At 47.9% G+C, this 12,455-nt stretch overlaps 4 non-coding genes across 4 annotated transcripts; all 4 read right to left on the minus strand.

Annotated features, from left to right (window-relative positions):
- Positions 1-9,719: 9,719 nt before the first annotated feature.
- Positions 9,720-9,791, minus strand: TRNAA-CGC (transfer RNA alanine (anticodon CGC)). The gene has a single exon. It is a non-coding gene; the product is annotated as a tRNA-Ala (tRNA).
- A 131-nt stretch (positions 9,792-9,922) lies between these two features.
- On the minus strand, positions 9,923-9,994 carry TRNAA-UGC (transfer RNA alanine (anticodon UGC)). The gene has a single exon. It is a non-coding gene; the product is annotated as a tRNA-Ala (tRNA).
- A 920-nt stretch (positions 9,995-10,914) lies between these two features.
- Positions 10,915-10,986, minus strand: TRNAA-CGC (transfer RNA alanine (anticodon CGC)). Its single transcript has one exon. It is a non-coding gene; the product is annotated as a tRNA-Ala (tRNA).
- Positions 10,987-12,075: 1,089 nt separating this feature from the next.
- On the minus strand, positions 12,076-12,147 carry TRNAA-CGC (transfer RNA alanine (anticodon CGC)). Its single transcript has one exon. It is a non-coding gene; the product is annotated as a tRNA-Ala (tRNA).
- Positions 12,148-12,455: the final 308 nt, after the last annotated feature.

Here is a 12,455-nt window from a genome sequence, read left to right on the forward strand (position 1 = left end):
TTCACACAGCGGCTGCAGGAAGCGAACAAGGGTGAGAAAAAGTGACCACCGAAAGGAAGTGCGTTCCTTGCACATACATGCAGGCTGGCCATGGAGATGCCTCACAGATGCAAAGCGTGCGCTCTACCACTGAGCTACATCCCCAGTTACGAACTGTGTGAAAATGCAAGTTTTTTTTTTCAAACCTAGAATAACTTGCCATTGTGGAGTCGAGAGTAGTAACTGTACTTTCAAGTAACTTTTCAGAATACGCTGCAGTGTGTGTACATGGGAAATCAGACTATTTTTGACCCTTATATGTCTTGTATTCTGCATTTTCCCCGGTTCTCCCCTCTGCAAACTCTAGCTCTACATTGTCAATTGACTCCAGGCTTTTGGGAGGAGACTAGCAACTCTGGGCTCTACCATATACAGCGCAGCACACAGAGAAGGTTTCCTGGCCTTCATTAGTCAACACACAGACAAACGCAGCAGAAGTGTGGAGTATGTGACAGAGCAATAGTAATCAGTGTAGATGGTGAATCCAGCTCTAGGTTAAAGTAAAAGACGCGTGATTAAGCTCAGCACAATTAGAGTTGAGCGAAACGGGTCGAAAAAATTCAAAAGTCGCCGACTTTTGGCAAAGTCGGGTTTCATGAAACGAAACCCGACCCTAGGATGAGGTCGGCCACGAGGTCGGCGACTTACGCGCCAAAGTCGCGTTTCAAAAGTTTGTTTTGTGCTCTTTTTCAGCCAATCAGGATCCACGGACACTGTGGGCAACGTGATGACATAGGCACGGGTCACCACCATCTTTCAGAAGGGCATGCAAGTGATTGGCTTGCTTTGGTGGGCGTCACAGGGGGTATAAAAGGGCGTGCACGCCGACCGCCATCTTACTTCTGCCGATCTTAGTATAGGGAGAGGTTGCTGCTGATTCTGTAGGGAGAGCGTTAGGCAGGGAAGAAGACAAAAAAACTGCTTCTGCTGCTCGCGATTTGGGCTGCACAACACACAAGTCACTGTGTGTGCAGTGCAAGGGGAGGCTATATTGTGGTGTATCAGTGGTGTTGGTTGTTGGGCTGCCTTTTAAGGCTTCCTGACACGCTGGCATTGCTGTTTACCCACTGCTCCGCAAACTGCTTTTTTAAAAGCAATCCAATCTCCCTTATCCTCTCGTCACTTTGGTCACAGGCAGCTGTGCCATCGAGCGTGTCACATAGCGCTCAGATATCAGTGGGCCGCACACAATCCACAAGTGTCCAGTGTCCAAAAGTGTACGCAGAGATTCAAAATCTCCATTATCCTCTCGTCACTTTGGTCACAGGCAGCTGTGCCATCGAGCGTGTCACATAGCGCTCAGATATCAGTGGGCCGCACACAATCCACAAGTGTCCAGTGTCCAAAAGTGTACGCAGAGATTCAAAATCTCCATTATCCTCTCGTCACTTTGGTCACAGGCAGCTGTGCCATCGAGCGTGTCACATAGCGCTCAGATATCAGTGGGCCGCACACAATCCACAAGTGTCCAGTGTCCAAAAGTGTACGCAGAGATTCAAAATCTCCATTATCCTCTTGTCACTTTGGTCACAGGCAGCTGTGCCATCGAGCGTGTCACATAGCGCTCAGATATCAGTGGGCCGCACACAATCCACAAGTGTCCAGTGTCCAAAAGTGTACGCAGAGATTCAAAATCTCCATTATCCTCTCGTCACTTTGGTCACAGGCAGCTGTGCCATCGAGCGTGTCACATAGCGCTCAGATATCAGTGGGCCGCACACAATCCACAAGTGTCCAGTGTCCAAAAGTGTACGCAGAGATTCAAAATCTCCATTATCCTCTCGTCACTTTGGTCACAGGCAGCTGTGCCATCGAGCGTGTCACATAGCGCTCAGATATCAGTGGGCCGCACACAATCCACAAGTGTCCACTGTCCTCAAGTGTACGCAGAGATTCAAAATCTCCATTATCCTCTCGTCACTTTGGTCACAGGCAGCTGTGCCATCGAGCGTGTCACATAGCGCTCAGATATCATTGGGCCGCACACAATCCACAAGTGTCCACTGTCCACAAGTGTACGCAGAGATTCAAAATCTCCATTATCCTCTCGTCACTTTGGTCACAGGCAGCTGTGCCATCGAGCGTGTCACATAGCGCTCAGATATCAGTGGGCCGCACACAATCCACAGGTGTCCAGTGTCCAAAAGTGTACGCAGAGATTCAAAATCTCCATTATCCTCTCGTCACTTTGGTCACAGGCAGCTGTGCCATCGAGCGTGTCACATAGCGCTCAGATATCAGTGGGCCGCACACAATCCACAAGTGTCCAGTGTCCAAAAGTGTACGCAGAGATTCAAAATCTCCATTATCCTCTCCTCACTTTGGTCACAGGCAGCTGTGCCATCGAGCGTGTCACATAGCGCTCAGGTATCAGTGGGCCGCACACAATTCACAAGTGTCCACTGTCCACAAGTGTACGCAGAGATTCAAAATCTCCATTATCCTCTCGTCACTTTGGTCACCGGCAGCTGTGCCATCGAGCGTGTCACATAGCGCTCAGATATCAGTGGGCCGCACACAATCCACAAGTGTCCACTGTCCACAAGTGTGTGCAGAAATTCTAAAACTCCCCTGTCCTATAGACACCTTGTACCTTGTTTTACATTACTATATAGTTTGTTGGATTTTGTCTACATTTCTACCAAAAATGAGGAAGGCTGGTGGAAGAGGCCGTGGAATTGGGCGGGGGTTGGCAGCTGGTAATGATGGTGTTGGTGGTGGATCTGATGGTAGTGGCAAGAGCAAAATAGGACCGAATGCAGGAGGTGCTGACCCTGCGTCATCGTCTGGCTACATAAGGACTCGAACGCTTAGTTTTCTAGGAGTTGACAAACCGCTTTTAAAGGCAGAGCATCAGGAAAAAGTTTTGTCTTACATTTCTGACTCAGCCTCCAGCTCTATTGCCTTCTCTTCTTCAGTTGTAAAAAGTAAAAGCACTGAGTCGTCATTGGAGGCTCATGTTCATGAACCACACCTTTCCTTGTGTCCTTCACCCCAACCAAGATTGAAGGATGACACAGGCCATACTACTGATTACTCCATGGAGCTGTTTTCACATACCATGCCTGGATTATCAAGTCAAATGGTGAATTACCCAGGCCAAGATGAATCTGACATGGAGTGCACTGATGCACAGCCACTGATGGATGATTCTGCTGGTACGTTCACTCAGAGCACTACATTGTCCTCGCAGTGTACAGAGCCAGATTTTGACCCTGATGAGACTCAGGTGCCCCTTCCCGCACACTATACCACCATACACGGTGACACAGAGAAAGGTGCACATGACATAGAAGAGGAGGTGATGGATGACCCAGTTGTTGACCCAGATTGGCATCCATTGGGGGAAGAGGGTGCTGCTTCCAATAGCTCAGATGAGGAGCATCCACAGCAGACATCGACATCGCAACAGCTGTTATCTGGCAGGCCCGGAGCACTCCAAAGACAGGTTCCAAACATCAAAAGAGTTGCTGGACAGCTTGTCCAGAGGGTCAAAAGATCACAGCGTGCTAGGCCGCAAAATGTCTGCCAAAGTAGGAAGAGTGCAGTGTGGCAGTTTTTTGAACAAAATCCTCATGATCAGGCCAAGGTTATCTGTAAGAAGTGCGCAAAGACCTTTAGCCGAGGGAAAAATCTGAAAAATTTCAATACCAGTTGCATGCTTAGACATTTAACCAGCATGCACTTGCAAGCGTGGACACAACACCAAACCTCAAGTGCCACATGTGCAACTGATCACAACGAAGGTAGTCAGCAATGCTACATTGTTTCCCCCACTGTAAGCCCACCGGTTAGCACAGCAGCAAATGTTGAGGTGTCGTTGCAAGGCCACAGCAGTCAGGGAATCCCACTGTTATATCAACGAAAGACTGATTCTAGGCCATCAGAAAGAACAACAACTCCATCACCATCATCAACCCTCCCTCAGTCCGCCCTGTCCACCGCTACTTCCACCATATGCAGCTCTCAAGTCCAGCTCACCCTCCCAGACACTATGAGTAGGTCAAGAAAGTACTCAGTCTCTCATCCGCGTACACTGGGTTTGAACGCCCACATTGCCAAACTAATCTCGTTTGAGATGATGCCCTTTCGGTTGGTGGAAAGCACAGCTTTCCGCGAACTCATGGCCTATGCAGTACCACGCTATGACCTACCCAGTCGCCACTTCTTCTCTCGCAAAGCCATCCCAGCCCTCCACCATCATGTGAAAGACCGCATTGTCCATGCACTCAAGCAGTCAGTGAGCGGAAAGGTGCACCTCACAACTGATGCATGGTCCAGTCGGCATGGCCAGGGCCGTTACGTGTCCATCACTGCGCACTGGGTTAATGTGGTGGATGCAGGGTCCACAGGTGACAGCGGTGGTGGGACAGTGCTGCCTTGCCCACGGTATAGGAAACAGTTGGCTGTAGGCGTTCGACCCTCCTCCTCCTCCAGAAGCGACAGCTCGTCCACAGAGCGCAGTCGTACGAGCACTCCATCTGCAGCTGCCACTGTTGCACACGATGTGTCCCCCTATCGAGCAGCTAGTGGAAAGCGTCAGCAGGCTGTGTTGCAGATGATGTGTTTGGGCGACAGACACACCGCCGAGGTGCTGGCCGAGTAGAGGCAGGCCATAATGCATTTGTGGGAGGATACACGGCCAGGCACTTTGAGAGCAGACATGGAGTTGACAGGCGTGCAGTGGTCGAAGCTGAAAGACCTTTGTAAAGTCCTTCAGTGTTTTGAGGAATGCACACGGCTGGTAAGCGCAGACGACGCCATCCTAAGCATGAGCATCCCACTTATGCGTCTGCTCATGCAAACTTTGACGCACCTTAAGGAGCAGGCATCTGCAGCCAATGTTGATGAGGAGGAAGAGGAGGAGGGAATCCTTGATGACATTCAGCCATTGTCTGCTCAGGGACCGCTCCTGGACGAGGTGGAGGAAGAAGAGGAGGAGGAGGAGGAGGATGATGGGGATGATTACTTAGGGGAGGAGGATGCATCTCGTTTGGCAAGTGAAAATGTTGGCGTGGCAAGGTCTGGTACAGGGTTTGTGCGTGACTGGAGGGATGTGGATTTGCCAGAAAGTGCTCCTCCACCCAGCACTCGCAGTGCATCATTGACACCGGGAACATTGGCCCACATGTCAGATTATGCCTTGAGGATCCTAAAAAGGGACCCCCGCATTGCCAAAATGATGAACGATGACGACTACTGGTTGGCCAGCATCCTGGATCCACGCTATAAAGGCAAATTACAAAACATCATGCCACAGGAGAACCTTGACCTAATATTGGCTAAGAAACAAGCAACTCTGGTAAATCGGTTGCTTGAGGCATTCCCAGCACACAGCAGCGGTGATGGTTCTCACACGAGCCGTACGGGCCGGGGGCAGCTTTGCAGAGGTGTTCGTGATGCACACAGCAGAAGTGGCGTTGGAGACAGGGGTTTCATGACAATGTTGTGGACTGATTTTTCAAATACCGCTCACACAACTGGTAATACTGCATCGATGGAAAGTGACAGGAGACAGCAGTTGTCAACTATGGTTACAAACTACTTTTCCTCCCATATCGATGTTCTCCCACACAGGTCATTCCCCTTTGACTATTGGGCCGCTAAACTGGACACCTGGCCTGAATTGGCCCAATATGCCTTACAGGAGCTCGCTTGCCCAGCTGCAAGTGTGCTATCGGAAAGAGTCTTCAGTGCAGCTGGATCAATCCTGACAGAAAAAAGGACCCGTCTGTCAACCCAAAATGTGGATGATCTAACCTTCATTAAAATGAACCATGCATGGGTTTCCAAGGATTTTGTCCCACCTTCCCCTGATGACACATAGGGTGACAGAAAAATGGCTTGCTTTGGTCCACCTCTTCCTGGTACTTCACCTATTTCGCCTTTTGCATCAGTTGAATGTCCAACATCAACATATGCCACTTTCTAAAACTCCCTAACTGTGCTGCCTCCCCCCCCATGGCCGGGGTCACCACCTAGCGCACGACACCGTGCGAGTGCCGTTGCCCTGGACAGGTAGGTAGGCCGACTCTTGGGCGCGGGCACTGGCACAGGGTCCCTCATAGTGCAATCAAGTGTCTCTGATGGTGGTGGTGCACACCCGCCGTCAGACACACCACTGTACTGAGGGGCCCAATGCCAGTACCGACGCCCACGAGTGGGCCCCCTTGCTTGGCCAGGGCCCCAGCATTTGCAATCTTTACCTCTCCCTGCTCCTCCGCTGTGTAATCTGGGCCGTTAAATCCATACTGTGCCTGACACCGTCTGAGCCTGCCTCCTGAGACATATATTTTGAATGTGTACGCTATCCATACATGTTATCCAGGGATACGGTACCCTTTCTAACCTTTGTGCAATCACGTGCAATCCATACTGGGCCTAACACCGTCTGAGCCTGCCTCATGCTGTATAGACATATATTTTGAATGTGTACGCTATCCATACATGTTATCCGGGGATACGGTACCCCTTCTAACCTTTGTGCAATGACGTGCAATCCATACTGGGCCTAACACCATCTGAGCCTGCCTCATGCTGTATAGACATATATTTTGAATGTGTACGCTATCCATACATGTTATCCGGGGATACGGTACCCCTTCTAACCTTTGTGCAATGACGTGCAATCCATACTGGGCCTAACACCGTCTGAGCCTGCCTCATGCTGTATAGACATATATTTTGAATGTGTACACTATCCATACATGTTATCCGGGGATACGGTACCCTTTCTAACCTTTGTGCAATGACGTGCAATCCATACTGGGCCTAACACCGTCTGAGCCTGCCTCATGCTGTATAGACATATATTTTGAATGTGTACGCTATCCATACATGTTATCCGGGGATACGGTACCCCTTCTAACCTTTGTGCAATGACTTGCAATCCATACTGGGCCTAACACCGTCTGAGCCTGCCTCATGCTGTATAGACATATATTTTGAATGTGTACGCTATCCATACATGTTATCCGGGGATACGGTACCCTTTCTAACCTTTGTGCAATCACGTGCAATCCATACTGGGCCTAACACCGTCTGAGCCTGCCTCATGCTGTATAGACATATATTTTGAATGTGTACGCTATCCATATATGTTATCCGGGGATACGGTACCCCTTCTAACCTTTGTGCAATGACTTGCAATCCATACTGGGCCTAACACCGTCTGAGCCTGCCTCATGCTGTATAGACATATATTTTGAATGTGTACGCTATCCATACATGTTATCCGGGGATACGGTACCCCTTCTAACCTTTGTGCAATGACGTGCAATCCATACTGGGCCTAACACCGTCTGAGCCTGCCTCATGCTGTATAGACATATATTTTGAATGTGTACGCTATCCATACATGTTATCCGGGGATACGGTACCCCTTCTAACCTTTGTGCAATGACGTGCAATCCATACTGGGCCTAACACCGTCTGAGCCTGCCTCATGCTGTATAGACATATATTTTGAATGTGTACGCTATCCATACATGTTATCCGGGGATACGGTACCCTTTCTAACCTTTGTGCAATGACGTGCAATCCATACTGGGCCTAACACCGTCTGAGCCTGCCTCATGCTGTATAGACATATATTTTGAATGTGCACGCTATCCATACATGTTATCCGGGGATACGGTACCCCTTCTAACCTTTGTGCAATGACGTGCAATCCATACTGGGCCTAACACCGTCTGAGCCTGCCTCATGCTGTATAGACATATATTTTGAATGTGTACGCTATCCATACATGTTATCCGGGGATACGGTACCCTTTCTAACCTTTGTGCAATCACGTGCAATCCATACTGGGCCTAACACCGTCTGAGCCTGCCTCATGCTGTATAAACATATATTTTGAATGTGTACGCTATCCATACATGTTATCCGGGGATACGGTACCCCTTCTAACCTTTGTGCAATGACGTGCAATCCATACTGGGCCTAACACCGTCTGAGCCTGCCTCATGCTGTATAGACATATATTTTGAATGTGTACGCTATCCATACATGTTATCCGGGGATACGGTACCCTTTCTAACCTTTGTGCAATGACGTGCAATCCATACTGGGCCTAACACCGTCTGAGCCTGCCTCATGCTGTATAGACATATATTTTGAATGTGTACGCTATCCATACATGTTATCCGGGGATACGGTACCCCTTCTAACCTTTGTGCAATGACGTGCAATCCATACTGGGCCTAACACCGTCTGAGCCTGCCTCATGCTGTATAGACATATATTTTGAATGTGTACGCTATCCATACATGTTATCCAGGGATACGGTACCCTTTCTAACCTTTGTGCAATCACGTGCAATCCATACTGGGCGTGAGAACGGCTGGCGAGCTGTTAAGCAAGCTACAGCACCTGTCCAGACAAGTACAGGGATTCCCTAGCGAGGAGACTTATTTGATTGTTTTCTATGTTGGGACAGCAATTTTTGGGGAGCACTGTACTCTGGAGAATGATAGATGGGGCCCACCATACACTGGAACATTCCAAAGGTGGACATCAGACACTGGAGCAGCATTTACAGGGCCCATTATACACTAGAGCATTAGAAATGGGGCCCATTATGTTTGGAGCATTATTTGGGCCCATAAGACAGTGGAGCTTCATCCATGGGGACCAAAATATACTGTAGCATTATGTGGAGCTCATCATATACTGTTTCAAACATTATATGGGACCAATGATTTTGTATGGAGAAATAGATGGGCCTCGTCATGAGATGTAAAAAGTGAGGTATTTTTCATTGTACTATACCGCTATTTCTCTGCCGTATCGGAGCATTATGAGTTGTAGTATGTGTTAAAGGGGCGCTCTTTCGCCCAGGGCACATGAAAACCTGCAGCCAGCCCTCCCCCCCACAAATTTAGCCAAATAACCCCCATTTTTCAGTGCGTAACTTGTATTATGAAGTTAATTAAGGTTGACAAGCTTAAGTAAGAAGAATTGATGCTTTTGGCATTCAAATGGGCACTGTAGGTGTGTTTCCTGTCCTCCTCTCACTGCCGACTTTTATTCCCCATTGACTTAAATTGGGTTTCGTGTTTCGGGACGACCCCGACTTTTCCCTATAATCGGACGATCTTGCTCAACCCGACTTTTGGAAAAGTCGGGTTTCACGAAACGAAACGCGACCCTAAAAAAACAAAAGTCGCTCAACTCTAAGCACAATCCTTCTGATTGTCCCTCTGCCAGTTTTCTCACCTTCCTGCCTCCTATATCATTAGCATAAAGTCTAAAAAGCTGTGCCACCCAATGTCAAGGTGTGTTGGTGGGAGGTTTAGGTTTGATCCCAATGAAGTTCAGCTGTCTTTTTTCAGAGTGGATGGTGAATACAGGAGGCAGGGGTAGAGCAAACCTTGGCTGGTAAGTGGTGAAAAAAGCAAATATCTTTGAGACTATATAATCGAAAGTCTCCTATATTTGCGTGTACTATTGATTTTGGCCAAGTTTGTTGAATGTCCAGTTCCCTTTCAAATCATTTTACTGAGTGGGAAAAAATGTTGCCGTGGCTTAGGCAGTGTTAAGACCTTGCAATCGAGAAAGCCTTGTACTGCCAAGTGACATGTCAAAGCAAACAGTTTAAGCAGCAGAGATTCTTTGCGAGTCTTGACACTTAGCTTGAGTGGTGCGCTAGCCAAAGATGTCTAGCCAAGTTTGAAAACGGTTGGAGATGCTGGGGATTGAACCCAGGACCTCATACATGCGAAGCATGCGCTCTACCACTGAGCTACATCCCCAAAAGTGTACTGGGAGGCTGGAGCACTCACACGTATTTACTTCACACAGCGGCTGCAGGAAGCGAACAAGGGTGAGAAAAAGTGACCACCAAACGGAAGTGCGTTCCTTGCACATACATGCAAGCTGGCCATGGAGATGCCAGGGATTGAACCCGGGGCCTCACACATGCAAAGCGTGCGCTCTACCACTGAGCTATATCCCCAGTTATGAAATGTGTGAAAATGCAAGTTTTTTTTTTCAAACCTAGAATAACTTGCCATTGTGGAGTCGAGAGTAGTAACTGTACTTTCAAGTAACTTTTCAGAATACGCTGCAGTGTGTGTACATGGGAAATCAGACTATTTCTGACCCTTATATGTCTTGTATTCTGCATTTTCACCGGTTCTCCCCTCTGCAAACTCTAGCTCTACATTGTCAATTGACTCCAGGCTTTTGGGAGGAGACTAGCAACTCTGGGCTCTACCATATACAGCGCAGCACACAGAGGTTTCCTGGCCTTCATTAGTCAACACACAGACAAATGCAGCAGAAGTGTGGAGTATATGACAGAGCAATAGTAATCAGCGTAGATGGTGAATCCACCTCTAGGTTAAAGTAAAAAACGCGTGATTAAGATCAGCACAATCCTTCTGATTGTCCCTCTGCCAGTTTTCTCACCTTCCTGCCTCCTATGTCATTAGCATAAAGTCTAAAAAGATGTGCCACCCAATGGCAAGGTGTGTTGGTGGGAGGTTTAGGTTTGATCCCAATGAAGTTGAGCTGTCTTTTTTCAGAGTGGATGGTGAATACAGGAGGCAGGGGTAGAGCAAACCTTGGCTGGTAAGTGGTGAAAAAAGCAAATATCTTTGAGACTATATAATCGAAAGTCTCCTATATTTGCGTGTACTATTGATTTTGGCCAAGTTTGTTGAATGTCCAGTTCCCATTCAAGTCATTTTACTGAGTGGGAAAAAGTGTTGCCCGTGGCTTAGGCAGTGTTAAGACCTTGCAATCAAGAAAGCCTTGTCCTGCCAAGTGACATGGCAAAGCAAACAGTTTAAGCGGCAGAGATTCCTTGCGAGTCTTGACACTTAGCTTGAGTGGTGCGCTAGCCAAAGATGTCTAGCCATATTTGAAAAAGGTTGGAGATGCTGGGGATTGAACCCAGGACCTCATACATGCGAAGCATGCGCTCTACCACTGAGCTACATCCCCAAAAGTGTACAGGGATCCTGGAGCACTCACACGTATTTACTTCACACAGCGGCTGCAGGAAGCGAACAAGGGTGAGAAAAAGTGACCACCAAAAGGTTGTCATGGAAATGGCCATGGAGATGCCTCACACATGCAAAGCGTGCGCTCTACCACTGAGGTACATCCCCAGTTACGAACTGTGTGAAAATGCAAGGTTTTTTTTTCAAACCTAGAATAACTTGCCATTTTGGAGTCGAGAGTAGTAACTGTACTTTCAAGTAACTTTTCAGAATACGCTGCAGTGTGTGTACATGGGAAATCAGACTATTTCTGACCCTTATATGTCTTGTATTCTGCATTTTCACCAGTTCTCCCCTCTGCAAACTCTAGCTCTACATTGTCAATTGACTCCAGGCTTTTGGGAGGAGACTAGCAACTCTGGGCTCTACCATATACAGCGCAGCACACAGAGAAGGTTTCCTGGCCTTCATTAGTCAACACACAGACAAACGCAGCAGAAGTGTGGAGTATATGACAGAGCAATAGTAATCAGTGTAGATGGTGAATCCAGCTCTAGGTTAAAGTAAAAGACGCGTGATTAAGCTCAGCACAATCCTTCTGATTGTCCCTCTGCCAGTTTTCTCACCTTCCCGCCTCCTATATCATTAGCATAAAGTCTAAAAAGCTGTGCCACCCAATGTCAAGGTGTGTTGGTGGGAGGTTTAGGTTTGATCCCAATGAAGTTGAGCTGTCTTTTTTCAGAGTGGATGGTGAATACAGGAGGCAGGGGTAGAGCAAACCTTGGCTGTTAAGTGGTGAGAAAAGCAAATATCTTTGAGACTATATAATCGAAAGTCTGCTATATTTGCGCGTACTATTGATTTTGGCCAAGTTTGTTGAATGTCCAGTTCCCATTCAAGTCATTTTACTGAGTGGGAAAAAGTGTTGCCCGTGGCTTAGGCAGTGTTAAGACCTTGCAATCGAGAAAGCCTTGTCCTGCCAAGTGACATGGCAAAGCAAACAGTTTAAGCGGCAGAGATTCCTTGCGAGTCTTGACACTTAGCTTGAGTGGTGCGCAGCCAAAGATGTCTAGCCATATTTGAAAAAGGTTGGAGATGCTGGGGATTGAACCCAGGACCTCATACATGCGAAGCATGCGCTCTACCACTGAGCTACATCCCCAAAAGTGTAAAGGGACCCTGGAGCACTCACACGTATTTACTTCACACAGCGGCTGCAGGAAGCGAACAAGGGTGAGAAAAAGTGACCACCAAAAGGTGGTCATGGAGATGGCCTTGGAGATGCCTCACACATGCAAAGCGTGCGCTCTACCACTGAGATACATCCCCAGTTACGAACTGTGTGAAAATGCATGGTTTTTTTTTCAAACCTAGAATAACTTGCCATTTTGGAGTCGAGAGTAGTAACTGTACTTTCAAGTAACTTTTCAGAATACGCTGCAGTGTGTGTACATGGGAAATCAGACTATT

This window comes from Dendrobates tinctorius, unplaced genomic scaffold, assembly GCF_039654945.1.
Source record: "Dendrobates tinctorius isolate UK_male_01 unplaced genomic scaffold, ASM3965494v1 ptg000011l, whole genome shotgun sequence".
Lineage (NCBI taxonomy): Eukaryota > Metazoa > Chordata > Amphibia > Anura > Dendrobatidae > Dendrobates > Dendrobates tinctorius.